Raw genomic sequence first — 26,187 nt, 5'->3', positions numbered from 1 at the left:
TATACCACTTCCTAACATTTACTGTCTCGCAAATGCTCTGAAGCTGACAAATCAAGTATTATTAAATGGACATTAAAAAAATAAAATAAAATAAAATTGCTCAGCTGCTAAACCAATCACTGTAGGTTGCAGCTCAAAATGAAGTTAGAAATCTGCACCTTTTAATAAAACAATCTGCTTGAGAGCTGATGATATTTGGTTATGGAATTTATCTGTAAATATAATTAAAAATTCAACGAGAGAGTGCTCTGAACTGAGGGGTAAATATTCAGCACGATGCAGAGTGCTCAAGCTACATGATTCCCATTATCGTTAATGGGAGTCCTACAGCTAAATCCCTAAGCATCATGCTAAAAATTTACCCCCTAGTGTTTGCAGATGGAACAAAAGGATTATTGTACATACCAGCAGAAAATAAAGTTACCACTGACATTTTGACCAGAAAGCTTCCATCAGGATTGATCAGTAAAATATTTAGCTTTCTAATTTCCTTCACAGATTGTTTCTTTGTGGTTTCTGCCATCTAAAGAAGCACAACTTATTTTTATTTAATTAACTTCTATTTACTGGTTTTCACATCATCAAATCACGGAATCATAGAATAGCTTATGTTGGAAGGGATCTTAAAGATCATCCAGTTCCAACTCCGCACCATGCATGAGGACACCACCCACTAGATCAGGCTGCCAGAATGCCATTCAACCTGGCTTTGAATGCCTCTAGAGAGGGGGCATCCACAGCCCCTCTCATCATCCTCTAAGCATTTCTTCCTAACATGTAATATATCTCCTCATCTCCCCTCTTTTATCTTAAAGCCATTTCCTCTTGTCCTATCACTATCAGACTGTGAAAAAAGTTGTCAGTTCATCCCACCATGTTTTTACATTAGCCATTAGGTAACAGGGCTCCTCTAGGAATGTAATGCAGCCAAAAGTCTAGCTGAAGTGCCTCTATACCACATGCAACATGGGAAATAAGCAGGAGAAGTTGGAAACTGTGGTGCAGCTGGAAAACTACAAACTTATTACTCTCAGGGAAATATAGTAGGATGACACACATTACCGGAAACGATGATTGAGGGCTTTGAGCTTTTTAGAATGGATAGGTGAGGCAGGATAGTTGGGGGAGTTGTCCTCTATGTTAAGAAACTGATAGACTGCAAAGTGTTGCCCCTGAGGAGCAGACCTAAGCAGGCTGAGCGCCTGTGGGCTAAAATAAGCCCACAAATAATACCCTTTATCAACCAGTAAAGGGTATCAGGTGATTGAGTTCTACTAATGGCCACCTGATCAAATGGAATCTACTGATGATGCCTTCTAGCTTCATCTTCAAGTGGCATCATGCTTGCAGGCTTTCATCCTGGTGGGGTATTTTAACCATTTAACTATCTGCTGGGAAAAAATCATGGCAAGTTGCAAGCAGTCCAGGAGGCTCCTGAAGAACGTTGATGACAACTTTCTGGTTCAGGTATTGGACAGACCAACCAATGGTGAAACACTGCTGGACCTGGAGCTCACAAATGTGAAATATACTGTAAAAAAAAAAAATTAAGGTTGGCAGCAGCCTGGACTACAGTGCCTAAGCCCTGGCCAAGAGAGAGGAAAGTGACTGTACTTTTCTGCTCTGCCCTTGCGAGTCCCCATCTGGAGTACTGTGTGCAGGCCTGGGGCCCTTAGTACAGAAAGGATGCAGAGCTGCTGGAGTGGGGAAACCTCCCCATAATCTTCCAGTGCTTGGAGGAAGCAGCTTACAAGTAGGAGGGAGACAAACTTTTTACATGGTCTAATAGTGACAGGACGAAGGGGAATGGCTTTAAACTAAGAGTTAGGTTAGATGTTAGGAAGAACTTTTTTTACTTAGAGCGTGGTGAGGCACTGAATGCCCAGAGAGGTTGCAGATGCCCCATCTCTAGCATCATTCAAGATCAGATTGAATGAAATATCAGGCAGCTTGATTTACTGTTTGGCAACCCTGTCCATGTAAGGGAGTTGGAACTAAGTGATCTTTAAATCCCCTCCAACCTAATTCATTCTATGATAGTTTTGTAATTGCACCACAGTTTCCATCTCCTCCTGCTTATTTCCTATACTACATGCAATGTTGAAGAGGCACTTCAGCTGCGCTTTTGGATGCATTATCTTCTTGGAAGAGCCCTTTCAAATTCCTCTGGGAGAAATCTGAGTTTTTCCCCTCCTGCTTCCTAAAGTGATAGCGTTTCCTGGCTTTCCTCCGTCACTCAGTAGTGAATCCTCTTCCCTCACTAAATTTAGTTTAAAGCTCTGGTGACAAGCCCAGCCAGCTTGCAGCTCAGCATATTCTTGACCAGCTCATCCTGGTCAGTTGCATTCCATCCAATGTCAGCACATGCAATCTATTTTAAGTGTGTTCTAGACTGCAGACCCCAAAACCTTCATTCCTTCTGGATTCCTATCAGTGTAGTTCTCTCTACTACATCCCAGGCTCTCTGGCTTCACTGTACAGCTTCAGGTCCCTGAATCTTAAATATAATGGACATAAGGACAGAAGAAAAAGTACATTTGCCAATGACTTTTCAGTTGAATGTGCAAATTTACCCAGCAATAAAATGCTGCAGAGGACTTTGGGGTGATAAAAATGTTGGAGGGGGAGGGGAACTCACACAAGCAACTTCATTCCTCTGCGGTTTGCACCTTCTGCTCCTCTTGGGCTGGGGTTCCAAGGCTCCAAGCTGTCAGGTGCCCTCAGCCCTGGTGAAATCAGTAACAATTCAAGACTCTAGGCTTGCTCTTGTCAGGGGATTTAACCAGCATCTTCGCCTAGGCATGTGACGCTGCAAAACAGTGCAATCCATTAACTTGATTTAGATGCTTTATGGAAAAACATTCTTAAATAATGGAAAAAAAATACTTCTTTTTCACCCTGTTAAAATGTAAACAGATATATGTACACACCCCAGTGAGAGAGGCAATCTCTAAAAGTCTAAGTCCAAATTACATTCTTAATTTTACTTATTCTAATTCAAAAATAGCCAAGAGGGCTTGCTAATCCTTTGTACACAGTGCTGCAGTCCTGAGTGAATCTTTATGGGCAAGTTTTAAAGCCCTCGACAATAGGGGTTTGTAATGGAAATACTGATAGACCGTTATTACAGTGCCAGTCATAAATACAATGCAATTTCATTTTATATAACATTCTTCATACAAAGTACCACAAGATGTTTTACAGTAAGCATCAGTTGTAAGCTAAAGCAAAGGGAAAGAGAATTTAAAAGTGACATTTTATTGACTTTAGCAAAGGGGAGAGAATTCCTTACAGGGTAGCACAAATAAAACATCAAGTTTTCTCCTGGCAGGTCCCTCTGTAGAAAGCTTTTAGGAGGATGTGAGTACATATATATGTGAACATTATATATATGCACATACATATATGCACACAAGATGTATCTTTCTCTCCAAAATTCAAGATTTCAACTCTTACCTCCTCTGTTTAATTTTATACACTCCTGAGACTCCATTACGAACCTAGGCGAGGATGCTGGTTAGATCTGGCAGGATCATGCCGAGAGTCACAAATTTCAGCTGATTTCATCGGGGCTGAGGGCATCTGACAGCTTGGAGCCTTAGAACCCCAGCCCAAGAGGAGCAGAAGGTGCAAACCACAGAGGAATGAAGTTGCTTGCACGAGTCCCCCTTCCCCTTCAACGTTTTAATCACCCCCAAAGTCCCCTGCAGCATTTTATTGCTGGGTAAATAATATAATGAAAAAGTGCCTACATGACACAAGCCACATGGGCACAGACAGCTATTAAATCCAAAATGATTTATTTTGTAACAATCCGAGGTAGCACACTTTAACTCTAGGTACAGCAACCCCTCCATTTCTGCTTGCCTCATTTGCATAGGTAATTGACAGCTTGTTAACAGCTCATTAGGAACACTGAAAACCATGTGACAGATACAAACCTAGTGCTAGAGGGGAGAAAATCTGTGAATTACAGTATATTGAAAACTCAATCAGATTCAGAATTACAGGTCACAAAGCAAGTTGGTTATTTTATTAGGTTAAAAAAATTAAAAGGTTAACATACCATTTTTCGACCGCTATTTTTAAGATAGCAGACTACACAATAATTAATTAAGGATCTGATTGTGATTTGAACTACTCTCCTTTGCCACAGCTTGGAGTAGGAATGACACTAGATTGATACCGTAATGATTGCTGAGAGTTTAAAAAAAAATAAATTAAAAAGTCTTGATGTAATATTCAATTTTGTTTTTAAACTATACCTCTCTCAAAAAGCAAATAACTTACAGACACTGCAATCTAATATTCTCTAACTGAGAAAAATGTAAGGAATAATTTGATCTTAGTCTATAAAAAGAAGATAAGTGTTCTGATTTGCACACTCTTAGCATCCGTAAATTTTGATGATTTTTTTTTTAAAGGACATTTGAATATAAACAGTGCGAATAATGGTTATATCAGCAAATCTACATTTTGTATTAGGCACATACACACCGTAATCTAGTTTTTTCTAGCACTGCTAGCAGAAATACTGTAAGAGGAGAAATAAAGCAGTCTCCTTGCAAAAAGTCTCCCTTTCCTTGACCTAACATGAATTCCCTGTAATTCAAGTGGCATTTGCTGATGAGGACAGAGTTGGCCAACTGTGTGTTAGTCTGTAGAGAAAACCAACAAGCAAGATCTTTCTTTCAGCCACCACTGGTTTATAGATTCTTCCCTCATCCCTATGAAATAAATACCAACAAAACACAACAGTATCTAAAGCCATCACTATTTAGCAAAAGGAACAGTATTGTTAAGACGTGGGATTGTCATAATTCCCTAGAGCTTGTTCACAGAGAGAGTTGTGCTCACTTCAAAAGGTGCAAATGCTTCAGCATGTATACATATGTTATTTAGGTAAGTCCCATAAAATGAAACTTCTGATAGAATTTCTTACATGAAATCACAGCTCTACTACCATACTACAAATTTAGTATATGAGGACAGTATTCTGTCTGGTGGGGATAAAATCTCCCTGTGTAGATGCATTTTAAGAGTGATTAATGAATCTGCAACCTGTAATACAATGTGAGTCGCACTTGTAAGTCACTTTGGCATTTTTGAAAGTTCCATCTTTAGTCTTCATTACAAATAAAATTAGTAGGGTAGTTGTGCCCCCAGTGTTAATTACACTGACTCCTGAACTGGTGAAGTTACGCTGTTGTAACTACAACAGTATAAACTTCTAATGCAGATATGCTCCAATGGTATAGAGAGCTTTTACTTGCAGTACAACTGACCCCAGATTTATACTGAGCTTAGGCAAACCATGCTTCATGTACACTGAAGAAAAATTAGACCACTCTTTGCCCTTGAGCCCATGACAGCTAAAGTATTTTGTCCAAAGAAAAAGTCAATGCATGAGCACCGAGAACCAAAGTGACAGCAGAATAACCAAAGTTTAAGATCATATCTTAATGATAAGCCATAAAATCACAGTAAATAAAAGAAACAAAAAACTCACCAGATGTGAGAAAAGTAGGTATAACCTACACTCCCAAACCAAAAATAGTTTTACTTACATGCCCTTTTCTTTAACCATGCCTGTACAAAGAACAATGTAAATGCTGTGTTTGACAACTGATCTCTTCCTTAAGTGCTTAATCAAAAGTCTCAAGAAAAAAAGGCATGATGCTGACATTATCTCCATGAGGTGCCTTATTCACACTTATGTCTAACAGAATGATTCCACTGGCAAAGTTCCTTAAGGACTGGACTTTATTTTACCTTATTTATTTCCCATTATTACACGTGAGAATCCCATTTTGATTTGGTTCTTATGGGACAAAGATAAACAGTGCAAAACAGTGATGAAAGTTTATCATAGTTCAGGACACTTTCCATCTAGGTTGGAAAGAATTACAGCTGAAATTCTGGGAACATATTCTTTTTCTGCATTAGCCACTCAGTCAAAGCTTGTAAGAAAATGACATGATTAAAATGAAGTTTGAACTTTTTCTGTAGACTCCTTCTCTGACTTATGACAAGAGACTTCTAGTTTTCATTAACTTAAGTGCCATTTCCTTAGGACTCTTATTTTTACAGTTTCTAATCTACAGCTTCGTAATGACCTGGCCTCAGGAATGTATTATGGTATATTTCCCTACACTCAGTCCTAAACTAAGGGGCACACAGAAACCTACGAGGACTGTTCCAGTTCAGCATCCAGATTTTGAATGTATAAGATACTGGATCTTGCTATCAGAAGTACTTGATGGTCACCCCCTTGCTATAGTCTTCTGCCTGCATAACCAGTTCAGGTCTCAATACACTGGCAAAATCCCTCCAGCTCATTAATTGCTCCTCATTCCTCTAGTACTTTCCTATACTCTTCCTTATGTTTTGTGAGTTGCTTCACAAGTCAAGAAGATCAATTTCAGAGTACAAATCCAGAACAAACAAGCTGCTGCAGCATCTAGGTGTCCAAGCAACATACTGTACTCACAGGAACAAAAATGACCCAGAAGCATGGGGCAGAGCATTGGCTTTGCACCTGCCTGGCACATTGTTCTGAGCAAAACCAAGTCATTCTTCATCTGTTCACAACACAGAGCCATACAACAGCATCTGTTTTCTTGCCATTGCCACAGCGGCAGGTACATTTGCTCACCAGTTTCTTTCTACATCTTCTGTTTCCAACTGTGATCTCAGGATGACCTTGGAAGCTAAAATAAACATCAGATTAATTTTATTTATCTCTTTCCTTTAGATATGCGTTCTTTATACATTTGATTACTTATAACAATTAATAAAATATATCTGTAAAGTTAACTCCTAATAACAGTTCTAGTTCAGCACTATGCAATAAAAATACATGCATAGGATGCTAAAGGGCAATATTCCCTGCTTCATTTACTGAAGATATTACTCCTTTTTTTTTTTTTTTTTTTTTTTTGTGTGTGTGTGTGTGTGTGTGTGTGTGTAGCTGGAATGTACAGGTATCCTGCATTTTATCTCAAAGCACTTCCACCACATTGCTAAACACTATGTCTGGTCCAGAAAATCAGAGGAAGGAAAATGCACATTTAGAAATAATGAATTCAAATTTGCAAAGTTCCATTCTTCAACTATCCAACTTTCTTTAAGGTAGACAACTTCAAATCGCTCATGTTCTTTTAATTATTCTCTTGCTAAAACAAATAATGTAATTAGCTGTAAAATGTGTTCTGTCTAGTAGTCAACATGAGATGAAGAGCTATTTCAAAGCTTGGAAAATAAAGCCAGATTTCAACACTAACTGACAAATGAATAGTAAACCAAATGAGCACTTTCTAAGGGAAACCTGACCATCCAAATTTGCAAAGACACAAGATCCACCAGAGTTTCTTAGCAAAACAGCAGATTTATCACCCATTTTTTTGTTTGTTTGTTTTTCTTCAGGAAAGACAACATCCCTTGATTTGAGGTTTGCAGTTGCAGGGGATGTTTTTTAAACATGGGGCAAGTCTTGCATACTTTTTCTAATGTTGCCATCACCGCATCAGATTTACAGAGTGATACCACAAACACCATGCCCATTTCGACCCTGAGCACCCTGTAAATTATGGCAACTCTTTTAATAAATTTGAAATTAAAATATAACTAGAAAGGCTGTGCTTGGGGGATAAGAAGTATCTCCTATAATTTATTTAAAACAAATGTTCTGAGCTGTATCTATGTGGGTAATAGGCAGCATATAAGTTGCAAACATATTCAAAGCCACTAACAACATTTTCTTCACACTATTATCTTATTTTGTCCTGCACTTCTACAGCTTTCTTTTTAATATCATTTGGAGCTATAAGGCTCCAAGAAATCAGCTTAAAAAGCAATGACAAAAAGGAGCAAAAAAAATGTTAGGCTGCAAATAAGCTATCCTCAGGGGTGGGTGACAAAAGCATCTCTTTCAAGCTGCCCACCTACAAATGCTTGAATATGTCATTGAAATGCACAGAAATATCTGTTTATGCTCATTAATACAATATTGGTTGGATATATGTTTGCAAAGAAACAGTCAGATCTTCCAGCATCTTTAGCACAGATAATACACACAAACTTTGAACAAATTCTTTAATACTTTGCCCATAGTTGCCTGATATCATGTGTTCCATAAATTAGGGCTGGAATATAATTTGCTTGTTCTTATCCACAAAACTTCTGAGCCACTGCACTAAAGTTCCCTGTTCCTCTCAAAGTACCATGGGGGCGCGTAAAACAAAAGCAGATGGAGCAGGCACACACATACATTTTATATATATATATATATATATAAACACATATGCAAATCCAAATAAATTTTATCCTTTTGCTCGCCTAACTCAAAAAATAGAGGAGTAACTTAATTCCTGAAAAATAACATCCCTCAGGATGGGCTTCTTCATTTTTACCCGAGTCATAGGTCTGAACATACTATTGATTTATTTATTTTAATAACACTCTTTCTAATTAGGATTACAATAAAGAAGTAGGATTCACTATACCAAACCTACATGTTAACTTTAAAAAGTCACAGTATATCCATACATCAAAGTACTTCATTATACCTATTGCTTATTCTTCTACTGCCCATCTCTGGCACAGTGTTTAGCTCTGGCTCTCCCAACCTGCACAGTGGATAATAGTTTACTAGTTATTGTCTTCTATCAAATGCTAGTAATTTTTTTCAAGACTTCATCACCAAGAATAGCTTTGTATGTCCACATATTTTTAGGAATGGATGTGTTTATGTGGGTGTTAGTAAGATGGTGTCTATTTCTGTGCACTTACAAAGATCTTGAAGTCATTGCTCTGCATTGCATCCCAGGCAGTGCTCGCAGGTACTTTGGGGTACCGAAAGCCCTGCCCTGAGACTGCCCTGGTGATGGTCTGCCTTTTCCTTTTCATTTCCTTCCTTGATTCTAAGGAATCTGCAACACTTTAATCGCTACAAAGATAGAGTTCCTGCGTAATCCCTAACAGCATCTCTGTTTTTGGATAACAAATCAAGGGTGCTTCTATAAACACTTATTTTTCTAATTTGTAACTGCTAAGCATTGTCTTGAAGGCTTCAAAAGCCACTTCTTCAGTATGGTAGGTGTGGAAAATCCAAAGCTTCCCTAGTTTCTTGAATGTAAACTTTTTGTCTTGTCATCATTTGCTAATTCAGCAGCAGTGACAGGGAGGCGTGTTACAGAGACAGACCTGAAATCTGAGGATTAGCTCCGTGAATATCACAGATCTCTGGACTGAGATATTTCCAGCCAGAATTATTCTTAGCTCCACACAGATCAGTCCTAATAGCACAGTAATATGGAGTGAGTTCTCACTAAGATTTTTTTATTTTTTTATTTTTTTTTTTGCATCTCTGCTTTCATCAAGACTGTGTCTAATTAAAGGTCATTTACCCCCCACCTGGGAACCCCTTGTGCATGTCTGAATGAAACAGTTCAAAACTCCGTCTTTTTCTGCTTCCACTTCATCCAAGCAACGACAGGGTTAAATTGCTAATAGAGGTTTCATGAGGTCTGCCAGAGCCCACTCTCCAACACTTACATCTGTTCAACAATTATTACAGCATTTTTGTCATAAAAAATTCAACACCCTGAGTGTCGTGCTAGCAAAACCTGAAAATTTATGCAGTGAATAGAATAGCTAATTTCTCTGAGGAAATGCAGGGGGAAAAATTACAGATTTAACTTAAATTCTCAAGTACTGTAGAGCACACATCTGACTCCCTCTTTAGGTTTTGTCGCCATGTAGCATAAGTAGGAATATCATCTACGGTAGATCAAGAAACCTTTGCAAAGCAAATTTATGCCTTCAAAGAAACAATGTTTAGAACTCAGAAGGGGGCTGTACTGGATTCATCATTTTACCTCACCAAATCTCATTTAAATAATAAATTATTCAGTTTATTTTCAGGGATAGGGTTATTCTCCCTCTACCTCTCGCTTTTATAGCATGAGCCTCCCCTTTGCAGGGTGCAGGTAACTGCAGATGTGGAGGGCAGAAATCTGATAGAAAAACAGCCCTCAGTCCTGTGAACTCTGTGTTGGGCTGCTTGATGTTTTCTGTAGAACGAAAAAGAAGACAGAATTTGCCTCGCTTCTCCATACGGTTAGGAATGTGGATTTTATGCTAAAACTAAAGCTGTCTAGTTAAGATGCCAGTGGACTGGAACAACATGCTAGAGGCTATAGCCTTCTATTCTCAAGGGCCGGGGTCTTGCTTGCAGTGCCGGTGGCTCAGCCCCACTGATAATTGCAGCCAGGAGGAACGTGGAGCTCTGCCAGTGCCATAGGAGCAACAGCGAGACAAATGGTCGGGAGTGGAGGGGCTTCCTCTTCAAAACATAAGGTGCAAAGAGGATGCTGGCTCAAGCAAGGACAAATATGCCACATACCCTTTCTTATGGCTGTATCCTGCTGAGATGAACAGAGCTGAACAAATGCTGCTGAGGAGGCATTCATATGTGAGTTCAGACAAAAACTGCAGTTTGACTCAAAGGCCATTTGCTGGCGTTTTGCTGTTTTTCACAAACAACTTTACAGTAAGCTTATAGAGGAACATGCTTCAGCAGGAGTCTGTCAGAGCTGGACCTGCCAGACCAGCCATACTCACTGGGTCAGAAAAAAAATGAGCTGAATTAACCAATCCCATCCCACAGGGTGTTCACAGGGCCTCATTTAGTAGCAGTAAAAAACTACCCAAGAAAACTTTGATAGTGGAATAAAGTGCTTGATCAAGATTTTGAATAGCCAGCATACTTTAGAAAAAGAGGTCTACAATTTTCAAATTGCAAAGTGATCAGATTTTCAAGGGGCTTATGTTATCCTCCTTAAAGTAGGTATTTCAGAGCACTGTGCAGTGTCCAAACTTCAGCTGTTTGCAACATGCAGCCTGAAAGGCCACTTCTCAAAATAGAAATTACTTCTCATCCTGCCTGTTTCCCAAATACCAATGGTGTCAAGGATTGCATAGGAACTGCCAGATTTGATTTTTGATTATTGTCACATTTTGTCTGAGATTCATATTATCAATCTGACTGCAAACAGGAAAAAAATATGTATGACAACCAAATACTGTGCTTAAATAAGAAAATTTTCACCCCAGAAATTAACAGCTGCTGCAACACAGGGTCAGGATACATATGCTCTGTGAAGCTTGGGGCCTGTAAAAATATCTTTTCAATGACTTTTTATCACTCACTATATTATACATATAAAGTCAAATGCTCCCAGAATATTTTTAAATACACATTTTTGATACTTCTTTTGCAAATAAGCTTTGCCAAAATACTTTACATTTCCACTTTATGATTCCAACTTATGAAAATTATCCATTCATATGAGAAAAGATGATTCTCCACTACTGCTCTCCTTTTTCCAGCAGTGGAGTCAGTACCCATGGAGGATGGCTGGCCATCACAGGACACAGATGCCAAGTGCTGGCAGATATTATTCCAGTGTCAGAATCTTTTTCCTTGTCAAACTCCCCAGGCAGTTGTGTTAATGGCTCTGGAGCTGCCTCTGGGTCTGTCACGTGGGATAGCAGCTGATGGGTTGTTTTCTACAGTGTCCTCCTGCATGACATTTTCCTTTAGCTCATCTTTGGTCCTGAGGAATTTGTACACTATTATCTACTTGGAAATAAGCTCCCATAAATTTTGCATTAGGGCTATGATTTCTTCACAGATTTGCTTGCTGCCCTTAGAGCACACGTGTGCATGTTTTCATAGTAGTACTGTCTCTCTGTAACTGAATGCCTTGCAGTTAAATTACATCCTGGCTGCAAAGAAATATTTGAGCAAATGAAACTATTTACTAGGAATTTGTTTCTCCTCACAATTATCACCAGCCTATCCTCCTCCATCCCCATGTTGTTTATGACTAGTAAATCTTTGTGAACTGTAGCCACCTTCTGTGTTTGTTACTTCACTCACAGGCAAGGAGTGGGAGCTCTCAGCCTTCAGGTTGTTCACAATCCGGTTATATAGATTATTTGCCATTCATGCTGCCTGAGTTAGTCACTTAAATTTCAGAATCTTAATCCTGCAAAGACTAGCTTGAATTCTCTTGGGTGGTTCAAAGCACATACAGTGAACCAGACTTGCAAGGCAGGACTACAACCTTTGAGGACCAGCTCCTGGGAAGTCTTTGAGTCAGGGAATCCCAGACCAAAGCTACAAGGTGCTGCTCTGCTCACCTTTGCTCCCATTCAGCAGAAAACTCTGAGAGTGAGATTGGCTCTGCTACAAGAACCAGATCCATACAAAAGCGCTCAGCAATTTACACTGAAGGCAGTGAACAGACATCAGTCCCTGAGGAGAGCTGCTACGCTTGACTGCAATATAAATACTAAATCTAAACAAATATGTAAAGCTAACCCATGTCATACTATCATTGCTGTTACTCAACTGAAATATTTTAAGAAGGAAAATAACGATTAACGAGAGGCAAATTACACACTCTCATGCAAATTTTGAGAAACATTCATTGCAAACTCTGTGCAAGCGCTTTCAGAAATGCAAGGGAGTTGCTGTGCACATTCACAACTAGAAAATTGTGTCTCTTACAAAACAAACTCAGCAGTTTTATTCTTAGTTCATTTGGAGGACGTACAGTCTAAATCTTTTTCCCCCATTGTTTTTGTTTTGACAACAACCTGCTTAGACTGGTTTGTAACCTAATACCTTTCTTTACAACTTGCAAGGGAAATCCCATAGAATCTATAGGAGCAAAGAAGTACTGAAAGTGTGAGACTATCACAACCCAACCTTATGGCAACAGACTTTCACAGTCTTTTATTCTTGTTTGGTAACAATATAATAAAATTCCTGCAACAAATTATAAAATAATAAGAACAGAATTTAGTTCACTTTCCATTTAAGTACTGATTTAGAGATCTCTCTTGGTGATAGATTGTTCACAAAAACTTTGCAGACTCCACTTGACATTTTTAGCTGGAGATTCATCTTTCATCTCCTAAAAAGAAATCTTAGCTAAGTTAAGGTTCTTAAACACTTGTAATGCTCTATATGAAAAGATTTAAAACATGCTTAGATAGAGATCTGCAAGTGGAACTGACAGCTCCCTTCCCCAAAATGCTGTTACCTTCGATAATACTGATCTTCAATGCCATGCACAGATGACCAGACAGGCTGTTTTCAATCTTATGTCACACAGCAAAAAAAATATTGAGGAAACTTCTACAGTTTCAGTTAACATGACTACGATGCGAGGCCCTTCTGACTTGAATTCCACATAGCACTTAGTCCCCTTTTTGGCACTCTGCCTTCTCCAGCTTCCAGTATCTTTATCTTTCAGACCTGTCCAATATCTGGAGAGTTATACATACCCTGCAGATCTGGATCTAAGAAGAAATCCATATCCAACCTTACCTCAAAGTCAGAAAGCAAATAACTATGGCAAAATTATGTTTCTATGGATTAAATCATATTTCCTATTTCAATTGTTTCATGAATCCTTATTCTTCATATGAAATTAGAATATGTATTTTATGGGTTTTTTTGTTTGTTTTTTTTGTTTTTTTTTTTAATGTTCAACTCAGTTTTAGTATGATTCTATGATCTTATGGTATCCTTATACAGAAAGAATTTGGGTCTGATTCTCAGATATGTCCGGGCATGCACACAGGAGTAACAGCACTGATTTCAGTGGGATTACTTCTGCTTCACATCTGTACTAGTGCCAGCACAACAGGACTACTGTCAGCTTTAAGTTTACCTGGCTTTCCTTCATACTGATGAGTCAGTATAGTCACAGCTCTTATCTTCCCAGAGTATGGCTCAGTTTCAAAAACCCAAAATAGCAAAGTCTGCTGCACTGCCAAACAGGAGACCCAGATTAAAGAATTTCAGACAGCAGTCTATCACAAGCCCGTCAAAACCATGTATATCGTGCAAATAGTGATCGGAGAGACAGATCAGGTGACTGAACCAATATAGCAGCGCAATATGTTCAGTACCTTAATTATCCTGACTTTTTTATTTTTTTATTTTTTTATTTTTTTATTTTTGTGAGAAACCAAAACTATTTGCCCATTCCTTCCTTATAAAGTTATTTAGTGTTACTATGTCTGCAGTTGTGGAAATATTTTTACATAGGCTTAGGAAAGAGGAATGTTTTATGAAATAGGCTTTTGTTTAAAAATGGGTAGTGTCATCATAATTGGTATTCGAAAAATAACAATTTATTCTGAAATATCCTCCCTCTTCCCTGTTTTTTCTCCTGTCCCCTTTCTTCCCTCTCTCCTGCACTCCATGAGGCAACCTCATGCCTTTTATTGAACAATCCAAGAGAAATGAGTACATATAAGGGAAAAGCTTAGTTAAAATAATTTATTGTTCTTTGAAAAATAGTCCTAACATTATTTTCCATGCTGAGCACAAACAGAATTTTGTAGGTGAATGCTGCCTCAGTTGGTTTCAGTTTATAAAACAGTTATTAAGTCCACATCAAACGTATGTTTTAGAGTTAAATCCTCTAAGACAATGAGACGAAGTGAGTAATCATTTGGTAGAAGTACTTACAGTGAATTAGGTTTGAAAATGTTGGAAAGTCATTCAAGGAAAATCCTGCTTTTACCTTACACTGAAAACATATCATTAGCCTTAATTTAAGTCAAGGTGAGGAGGGGAAGGGGGGTGAGGTGGAAGGAGACATTGCAGGAAACTCTTGAGTGACTATTGTTTAATCCCATTTAGGGACACTTTGAACAATGACATATATATAATGAGATATTTTAAATTCTTTGGTCAATCTCTAGCTAAAGGCTTTTACTGTGGAAAGAATGAGTAATTCAATACAGACTACACAGCCTTTCACGAGCTTTTATTCTTGATTTGTTGGACATGTGTAACATAAATTTCAAAACCAATCTATTAATGACTTAAATTGGAAACAGGTTTCCTTTGCTTCACGTACAGCATTTCAGTAACAAGCATAATAACAGGTGGATCAATAGATACTATTTGGTGCAGTATTTGCAATATGTTAACATTAGTCCTCTAGCTCTACTATTGAACATTGTGTCAACAAATTCCTGCTTCAAGGAAGATGGCAAAAAATATTTTCCAGTGTCAAGGTTATTTGCCCACATGAAATGGTAAGAATTTTTTTGTGTATTTTGTTTCCTGTTAGCCTCGCCTCTTCCTCATCCTTTTAAATAATCCATGTTTTAATCAAATCAGTGGGTTAAAAAACATTTTTGCATCAAATCTGTTTGCTGTCAACTCAGATTATGTTCTTTAAAATGGACAGTGGTACTGGGATGATTTTTTGTTTGTTTGTTTTTCTCTTAGAGGAACATAAAGAAAGATAAGGACATTAATGTAAACATAAATTTAGAAAGAAACAGAGAAAAAAAGGGAGTGCAAATGACAGAGTTTATCATTTGAAGAAGAAATTTAGCTAGGGAATTATTTCCAACCTATAGTTCTCAAACACAGCATGAAAAGACAGAAAAATGAAATTTTAGTCATTAGAATTTGACAGCTCCCAGTCATAATATGCTGACATGTGTAACGGGAATTAAGGGGTTCTGCAGGCAGAATGAGCACTAATAATTTTTTAGGCAAATCATTTCTTTCAGCTCCACGAATCACACAATGTTGGAGGATCACTGGACACTTACAAATGACAGGTATAATATAATTGTACTCTGCTTTGTATTCTTTGTTAAACAGATTTAATCCAGAAGCATTAATTACCACCTAACTGGAACAAAATTTCCATGTCACAGATGATTAAAGGCTCTTATGCAGTGACCACAGCTACAAAAAAGAACAGCTTGATGGCTGCAGACAAAATCAACCTTGCAACTTGTTGTTTCTCACTTACAAACTGGAGGTCTACTCTCATATCGGTGAAATAAAAACACCTCAGTTAATCAACACCGTATGTTTCATATCTGAGTAAAGATCTCCAGAATATGGCTCCATCTCTTTCTCAGACTTTGAAGGTGTGAACCACTCCTGGTTCTGCACTTTAAGCAATCCACTGAACACAGCAGTGTGTAATCTTATAATGCTGGCTTGACAAAGGAGCCAAAGAACATACTTCAGCTAGCTACTTCTTCAGATGTGTGTATTATAAGAGACCCTTTTAATTATTTTCCCTTTCAAAATGATTTCTAAAGATGCCTACAACTTGTCTGGATACTTTACGATCACTTCAGAAGAGGGAGGTTCTAATCCACAGATGCAGAGCTCCAATCCAACACATATGGTGTTCATGTTACCTATACATTGGGCAACACTTTGAATCATGTTTAGAGGGCTCAGGCAGCAGATGAGTGTTGGCTCAAATTGGGAAGGTGAGCTCAATTGGCTTGAGCTATGTGGTATGGCAGCAGCTGAGCAACGAGTAACAACGGCAGAGACACAGCATTGCTTTCACACTTCAACATATGACTCATGCAGAATACGAGTGACTCACATGCAGTATGTCAAACTCAACAAAACTGAGCATACTCAAGGAAAACCTAAATATAACATGCAACACTGTGCTCAGGCCCTAATCACCTCGTAGAATTAGTTGGAATATACCCCTGCTGCCTCCTGCTATATTGCTACTAGCTACAAAGAGAAACAAGGATGAACTCAACATGCTGATTTCAGGACATTTCTCTAGCAGAATCACTGGCATTTTATGAGCAGTACATCACAAGGCTTGTTTCCAGCAGGTGCAACTTTATAACATCCAGGTCAGGTCTATTAAGCAACAGGGGATGCATTTCTTTGGCAGTAATCTGCCACTATGGCACAAACAATCAGGGATGACTATCTGACTCAACAAACAGCTGTTAAAACTCTCCCTTGCCTTTTCTTTCTAAGCAGATGGCACAACCCACCTAGCCCATTCCCTCTACATTGTACAAGTTCAACAGTCTCTTCAGCCAGTGCAGAACTGCCTTCTAACTTAGTATCATTAATCTGCTAAGTTCTCTTTGCATATCCTTGAATCCTGCAGAGAAGATAAAAATATCACCAGAGCTGACTTGTCTTTATGTCTTTGCAGTTCTGTGATGTGTGAATCCTGTGAAGTTGAAAGCTTTAGTCCTCAAGTGTTCCCAGGTAAGGGAGTGACCAACTGCAAGTAGTACTGCTGGGAGTTGTTTGGGCCCTGTGTCATTTGTTGCTGGGGTATTTAGGACAGTCTGATAGGGTGATCAAAATGGTTAGTCATGTTTCTCCATACGGGACTATTTTTTTCTCTTGTTGCTGAACATTCAGCTCCACTGACCATAAATAAAATTCTTTGAAATCTATGGTAGTTTCAAAGGGAGAAGGTAGAAGTAGTACAGAGAAGTAAAACAGCATGCATTTTGGATCCTAAATTCAGCAGCCTTGCCATCAGTTCTATAAACAACATGGGCTTCTCTGAAGCTTATATTATATAACAAAAATGCTTCCTCCTTGTCTTCGTTCCTTGTTTGTATGCCAGCATTCTTCCTTCCAATCTGATTTCCTCCTTCCCCAAATCTAAGCCCTGTCTTTTTGAGGAGAATTTGCTTTCTGTCCCTTCACCTGAGGAATTGCTATATTCCTTTCAGAAAATTTTGTTTCTACTTTCATGAATTCAGTACTAGCTCTCTACCCTTAATTTATGTGTTAATTTATCTCCACAAATCTTCTCTCTTTTCTCATGCCCTGCATGTCTTTTTTTGGATTAGCACTTGGAAATGCACTCACCTCAAAACATATTCCAGACTATTTGTAGTGAGAGAATGAAAGGAATGAATGAAATTTGCTCGAAGTGACAGCATATATTATGAAAGAAGTTTTAATTTCAAATGGTGAAGACTGAGCCCTTCCCTCCAGAGGCCTGTGATAATGAACATGCTGTAGTGGTGGCAAAAAACCACCTCTCAAAGATACCGCACTGTTCATGCGCTCCGCATTGAACCAGCAGTGTCCTTTATTTCTTCCTCTTTGGATCTGGCATGCATGTGTCAGTTGAGGTATCCAGAGACAGCACAGATGCCCAAATGTGGGCAGGAAGCCAGGCTGCAGGGCTTACAGTAAAAATATATATATTTTTTAACTTCATACAGACCTTTTTTTCCCAGTAAGTGTGTTTTTTGGGCATAGAAACTCTGTGTTCTTTGCTATTTTAAGAAACCTGAAGGGTGAGAGATGGAGAAGCAGCAGACATGTTGGCAAGAAAGATCTCTTCATGAGCAGAATGCCAAGATTATAGGGAAAAAAAAAAAAAAAAAGAAAAAAAATAAAAAAGAATAGAAAAAGAAAGAAAGAAAAAAAAAGACAGAGAGATACCTTTGACATTTTCTTGCTCTTCTATCTCAGAAAATTGGCTCAAATGAAACTGTTAGAATTTGGCAAAGATTTAATATCAAATGAGAGAAATAGCATGTTACTCAAGAAAGGTGATTTCCAAAGTAAGGCTAGATGTGCATTCAGCACCTTCTACTTGGCAGCTATCATGAAGGGCAAAAAGATTTACCAGTTCTCCAGAGGGTACATAACAGGGTTGCCCCAATCTGTCAGGAAGTGTTAGAACTCAGTAAGACTTGAAGTAGGACTTAAAGTTTCTGAAGCTCAGATGCTTACAATGTCAGGTATGGAGTCATCCCAACTAAGGAAGAAATAGGAAGAAGGAAAAAGTGCAGAAAGACCTGAAGGGAAACTCTTCATCACACACAGAATCACACAGAATCACAAAGGTTGGAAAAGACCTACAAGATCATCCAGTCCAATCATCCACCCATCACCAGTAGTTCTCACTAAACCATGTCCCTCAACATAACGTCCAAACGTTCCTTGAACACCTCCAGGGTCAGTGACTCCACCACCTTCCTGGGCAGCCAAAGAGGGCAAACTGAGAAGTCCCTGCCGTTACTGTGTGTATCAGCTGGTCAATGGAACCTATCCACATGAATGCTGTTTGACTGCAAAGAATACAAAGCAAGGCTGACTCAGGTTTGCCTGTAATCAAAGGAAGTTATACGTTTTATTTATACAGTGAGAACAAGAAAAAGAAAGAAATTGTTAACCATAATACCAGAATCCAACGGATAAAGGATTCTGGACACTAGGTCAATTTGTATGAGGAGATGTGAACAGGAGAATAACCAATGCTTTGCATCATGTTTTTGCATTTGTAAGAAAAAGAAAGCTGAAAAATAGCACTATGTAACCTCTACAAAATGGGTCACAACTGGACTAGAAGTAATTGCAGAAGTCCCGTTTTGTCTAAACACATTTCTCCAACGGTCTGTCCAGATTTCTGTCTAATCTAATCTATGCAAACGCCTATCACTTTGAAAATGACTTGCCATTTTTCACATTTTATTAATCCAGCTTTGAAAATTCAAAATATGACTCAGAAGCAGGAAATGGCCTTATGAAGTAAAAGCTATAATAGTTAAAACATACAGTCAAATCTGCACAGCATCCCACTATGCAAGAGTTAAAATGCATACTGTATCTTAAAGATCTTTTTAGTCTTTCAATGCAAGAACTAATGAAATAAGGGAAGAAAAAGTTTCCACGGCCCAGATATGTCTTTGCTGAATCACTTTGTAAGGTGTGGACAATTGAGTCATAAACTTTCACACTACAGATGGCTGTGTTTCTTTCATAGTGAATCAAGCTCTAAAAGATCCGTGACACTTTATGTTATATGTTAACTAGGAAGGCATATTATGTAAAAAGCACATAGGGTTTCACATGCACTAGTGCTCTCTACACAAGAGAGCATCATTTTCAATAGTCACTCATAAAAGCAGCTCCCATTTCTATTTCTTGTGCAACTGCCTAAAGTACATGTGGGTTGGTGTATTCATTCTGCTCTCAGACTTACTGGAAATTCTGCTGTATTGAGATTCATAAATTCATTATATGCATCTTTTCATATCCTGTAAATTTTTTTATTACTATTTGAACATATAAGTAAGATGAAACAAGACTTTCAAGACTGTCAACTAATCTAATGCCACTTTAAGAAATGAAGGAAAAGACAAGCAACTTGATATACTCATGTATATATATATTTGTGTGTTCCCACATGATAAAAATGATCAAATATTATAGACACATATTAAAATTTTGGATTGCACTACAATGCAAAAAACATGTGTTGTTTACTTTAAATCAAATCTCTTCAATAGAAGCTCTTACAGCAGGAATGCTGATACCTGTAACTACAGGTGCACAGTGAGCAGTTACATTGATACTCCAGAACATTTCCTACTTATGTTTTTAGTGAAAGTACATCCTATATAAACATTAATTTTAAAATCAGATTTAAAAAGCATAAAAATTATGCTTTCCTAACTGACAGACAGTTCTGTGGCAATGGACTGAAGAGAAATTACTGATGAGGATCAATATCCATAACAGGGACTCTTTTCATTTGTTTGAACAAAGATCATTTATTTGAACCAGCTGAACACTGCACAGTACAAGTCATTTCTACGTCAATTATAAATAACTATATTTTATATATATATATATATATATATATAGGTAAAAAAAATACTATTATGGCCCATCTCTCAAAATACATCCTCTTCTTTGGACAACAAAACTGATTTTTTTATTTTTTTTTTTTTTTTGTTAAAGAGGAAATTGTCCTATTTAAGAAAAGGCCTGTATTCATACCCATGCTTCCAGACAGACAGGGTCTAATGTTGAAGATTAGTCTCTGTATCTTTTGAAACTTTTTCTTCAAAGTGAATTCTGCATGAGCTTTTCTTGAGATGTAACAGCGTGTCAGGCTGAATTACAAACTATTTATGTCTTAGAATAAACTGGCTAAGCATCTTGACCCAGAAGATAAAAATGTACTGGAGTTACTGAAGGACCATATTTGAGTCATGTCTCCAGATGAACGGAAAAAAGGAAACAGGAAAAACAGAGGAAATAAAGAAGAAGACAGATACAGTGTGAACAGATATTTTCAACTACCTTTCATTATCTTTAAATTGAAGAGAAATTCAAATACAATAAATGTTCCATGTAGAAAACTGGATTGATTACTGGTCTGAGGTCTAATGATTCAAAGTTTGCTATTTACACTTTTTCAGCTTCAGATAAGAATTGGATTTTCTAGTATATAACCCAGACAACTTACCACATCCTCAGCAAGATATCACAAAGTGAGATATCTTAATTTTAATTTTTTGACAACTATTCTCTGGAATTTTGCTGCTTCTCTCATCCACTTAAATATATATAGCACAATGAGATATATTTTTGGTATACTATATCCTGTCATGCTCAAATGACAAAAACAGAACAGTTTTGGCTTTAAGCTATCTTGAATTAACTAAGCATTGAGAAAAACTAACGTATATTGCTCCAGAGCATGCCTTCTCAGTGTTTTAGGAATCATTGCACACAACTGTTCTACTTCAAGTACGTGATAAAGTAATAGAGTTGTAATCTACCACTATCAACAATGACCAGCCATTAAAGGACAGAAAAGCTACATTCTACCCACTTCACTTCAACACTGTGTCCACCCCAGGGACAATGACAGCACAGCCCTTACTCTCCTTCTGTGAAATAACAAACATCCCTCAGCTCTTTTTTCTACACTTGGGTGAAATAACCATGAGGGCAATCGAATATAATTCCTACCTCCACGCTACAGTTTTTACCACTCTTTCACGTTTCTTGACAGCAAGAAGATAAACAGAGTTGTGAGGGTTCCTGCTAAGATTAGTGACATCTCACAGACACCTTTATTGCCATTCATCTGAAATTTCTCACATAAGACGAGCCACTGCATTTGCTTATCACTCACTTTTGTCACCAATGGATTCTTGACTGAAGGTTATTATTGCAGGTACTGCCCTGTTTAACTGCTCTAAGACTTAAGTTCTGCTGGTGGTCTTTCAAATATCCTGTGGTCTTTAGAGGTAGTAGATAAGGCATCTTTTCAAAGGAAAGGTTGTTTGATTATGATGATCTAGAATTTGCTGGTTATACTTTGTTAAGCCAAAGGTCTATAATGCTTTCTGCCAGTATTAAAATATTTTTGAGCCCATTTTGACCAGTTGAACTACTCGGAATCCTATCTTCTTCTCCTTATCTCCTCTATGTCACTATGCTGTTTTAGGTATGCACTAAAACCTCCAGCAGCTTCCTGTTTATTGCACATAAGCTCTTTTACATGTAGCACAACTGGAATTTCAGACAGACAGTCATAATAACCTGCTCATTAACTTACTCCTTACACCCACATCTTTAGACAGATTATGAAGGTCTTGCAGAGTAATTTGTCCCACATAATTAGGTCCTGTGAGCTTTGCAGTGTGCTTTCTTACTATGCTTTAAATTCCAAAGAACGTCTTTGGAGGTAATTTGACACATAAAATGCATGCAGTCCTCAGTATGTTTGCCACATGTTCTGCTATTTCCTGCTATGTTATTATGGTCTTTCATCATTTCCTCTCACCACATCCTCTTGACTGCATTTCTTTCACCCCCCTGACTCTCTTCCATATACTTTCACCAAGTTATCATAATTCCTCAGACTTTCACTTACACTGGGAAGCAGCACCTCTAATAGAACAAGTTAGTTACCATTTCGAAAAGAAATTATGGCAAACAATCAACATTTTGAGTTTCAATTCAAAACACCAGAACACTCTCAGGTTAGCTTTCAGCTTCTGTTTGTACCCATTTTCCCTGTCTTGGCTAACAATCCTTCTGCCTGCATTCATACCATACTGAAAAAACTCTTTGAAATATATTCTACTGGCAAGTTTGGAAAGATTGAAAATAAGCGTTTAAAATAAAATAAAATAAAATAAAATAAAATAAAATAAAATAAAATAAAATAAAATTAAATAAAATAAAATAAAAAAGTCTTTTGAAATCAGAGGCAGGTTTTGATTGACTTAAGTAGGAAACAACATGATCTCTCAACTACAGTAGTAAAATGTACATGTCATATTGTTCCCATCAGAACCCTTAAGTCCCTTGCTAAAAGACATTTAACGTGCAACCATCTCTACTGTAAAACAAATGCTGAAGAGGTGCTGTCAGTGATATCTGCACAAATTCATACTCATTAAAGGCTCTTATAATAGCATTCACTGTGGTGTAAACTTGTAAAAATTGACTCCTAGATCCATTAATCCCTTTCATGTGCTACTCATGAGTTTAACGTGTGACACTGTAGCTAAAAGGACTAACTTGGTCCTTAGATGGATAAACAAAGGAATAAAGAGAAAGAGTGGAAGACTTACGTGTCTTTAATAGCAGCAGGATCAGTTCAAGAAGTGATGGAAAGACATTGGAGAAGGAAAACCTTTGCAGCAACTAAGGGATTGGAGAACAGGATTTAAAACAACATAAAAAGCCAAACCAAAGCAAAACAAAACAAAGCAAAAAACACTCAATGTATTTAGTTTAGCAAAATGCAGGGGATAATTTGATTATAGTTTAGACATGTCTCTAGAGAGAATAGGAGCTTAATATTAGGGGTATCTTCATCCAGCAGAAGAAAAGATATTACAAAAATCAATAGCTAAAGACTAAAGCTATAAATCAGATGCACTGTTTTAACAGCGCTGAAACAGCACAATGATACTTAAGGCAGATTCTCCCCCACTACAATAAACACAACTGTGATTGGATAGCTGAAAAATAGTGTATACAATCCAATCATAGCTGTTGGACTTCTGTGGAGAAAAGGATGCTCCTGTGTCTTGTGGATGTCATGCTTGCAACGTAGTCACCACACTGTCAACATCAACAGTATAAGCTTTTCACATCCCATTAAATGAAAAAAAGTGAGGGAGGTTACCAATGCCAACCATGTAATACACTACTTCTGTTGTCCAGATTCAGGTACCTAACATAGATGTCAAGGATTCCTATGTAGTCAGAGCACCTTCTGAAAACATCAACATTAAAAACCCGTCCCTTTCTGGGAAATCATAGATCCTAATCACAAATGGTCTGATGGCCATCCAAAAACATTCTGTCATACAACCCCTATTCTTTTCTTATAACGAAAATGGAAATTATGTGTGAAAGAATGAGAAGAATGGTGTTTCTCTGATTTCCACTTATAATACTCATTCTGCTCTGTCCTTCCTTTTATCTGATGTTTTACTCCTCCCGTTTGTTCCTCTTCCCTCTACACTGTTTGCTGAATAGGAAAACAGGCTGGGAGGGGAGTTGTTGGGATCTCTGCCCTGATGGAGAGAGTTCCTCTCCTGGATCTAATCTCCACTCTTATGGTGCTGCCCACAGCTCTGTCACTGTTGCAGTTGTTTCCCAGGGTCTGTACTGGTGAAGCTTGCTCAGGCTTCAGCACTAAACATTGTTGTACGCTGGGATAATGCTTCTGCACTGAATATATGCACTGGACTAGCTGTGTGAGCACAACAGACAGGATTAGAAAGTGTTTTCTAAGGTTCAGCACTGAGCATATAATGACTGTCACAGGGGAGAGCCACTTCCCAAGGTGATGAAAGAGCAACATGCCATTACACATTATTTAAACACTCTCTGACATCTCCTCAAATGCACAGCAATAGTGCAGTGGCCGAGTCTTACAGCACAGCTCACTGCACTGAGAACAAGCATCCTCAAACTATGCCATGATGCAGAATTTCATTATCTCAGATGTTATGGCCTACCACCTGGTTCACCATTAAAACTGTCTTCCTCACAACAGTGTTAGAGACCAGAGAACACATTTTTCTTCAATGAAGAGGAGTTGGAAACACCACCCTTCTAATCCTTGTTTTCCAGCAGCAATAACTAAAATAGAGTACACAATTAGCTTAGCATCAAAGTGTGGTGGGTTTTGTTGTTGTTGTTTTTTTGTTTGCTTTTTGTCAGAAAATGAATTAGCTTCCTTCAGCCAAAAGCAGAAGATCTATTGATGGGAGCTATAAGAGTAGCACAGTGCCCTAAGCACTTAGCTAGACTTTACTGGACTTTTCTGACACAGTTGTCAAGAGGTGCTCTTATGCAAAGCCGGTAAAACTGACAGAAATTTCATGAGGGTGGGGATGCCCTTTTTACAGGAGTTAGTTTAGGGGACATTATGAAAATAGGATTTAAGTATGTACTCCAATCCCTCTTCAGCATAGACTAGCAGACCCACTAGATAAAGAAAAATATTCCTTGATTTATGTGATCAAAGATCCTTCAAACCAGCAGGTACTAAAAACGATTTAACAGTAGAAACTCTTCATATTTCACTTAGTAGTTAACTCTGAGAATAATTGGGATTTCAGACTGAAAGAACAGTTACACCAACCATATACAAATGGTGCATATCTTATTTTTCTAAATGTCAATCTACTTACATACAACAAAAAATGATTCATTTATTTCACATTAATGAGGAAGCTTCTTCTTAATGGCTTATGGCGGACACAAATATGCCTCTATCTTGAAGAACACAGCCATATACAAATAAAGCTTCTGTTAAAATTAATGCATAATCAAAACAAATTGAATATCCACTTTTATTTCCATAGGGAACAGAGCTATAAAGATTAATGCTAGACAATGATATTTAATTAAAGCTTATTTACTTTATAAGTACTTCCATATTTTCAAGAGTATTCTCTTTTGGAACAGGAAGCTGTAATGCATTTCGGAGCCATCTAAAAGTCATAGGTGGAGGAAGCTAGATAGGATCACAGCACAGTGCTTACAGCGATACTGACAAACTGTCTAGCAAATTCTTTCACATTAAAGATTGCTGGTGTTAAAGAATTTAAATGCATTTTAATTGACTTTTCAAAATTCCATTTTTTATTCACAAACACACCTGAACACAATAACCGGAATTCATTTTTATATGCATTATTCTCTCTGATGGCAAATTGTTGTACTGTACACATACTCTACTCTTCATTTTTGAGATTCAAAAGAAAAGGTTATGCTCTTATGATTAATAACAAAATAAGTTTCTTTTCCTTGGCCACCAGTCCATTATTGTATTCCAGATTTTATTTTTAAATTAGCTGTTAACTATTTCAGTGAAATTAGAGGAACTGGTTTCTGTATGAATGCAGATTAGACATGAGAAACTAGAGGGATTACAGAAGAAAACTGCGTGAAACAGCACTTTCATTCTGATTGTTGAGGTTAAAAATTACATATAATAAGATTTTGGAACACTAATTTCTAATTGGAGATTTCATTTTAAAATGTAAAAATTG

This window comes from Coturnix japonica, chromosome 5, assembly GCF_054131305.1.
Source record: "Coturnix japonica strain WE chromosome 5, WE-NBRP24, whole genome shotgun sequence".
NCBI classification, from domain to species: Eukaryota; Metazoa; Chordata; class Aves; order Galliformes; family Phasianidae; genus Coturnix; species Coturnix japonica.
Note: the sequence above shows the minus strand (reverse complement) of the source record.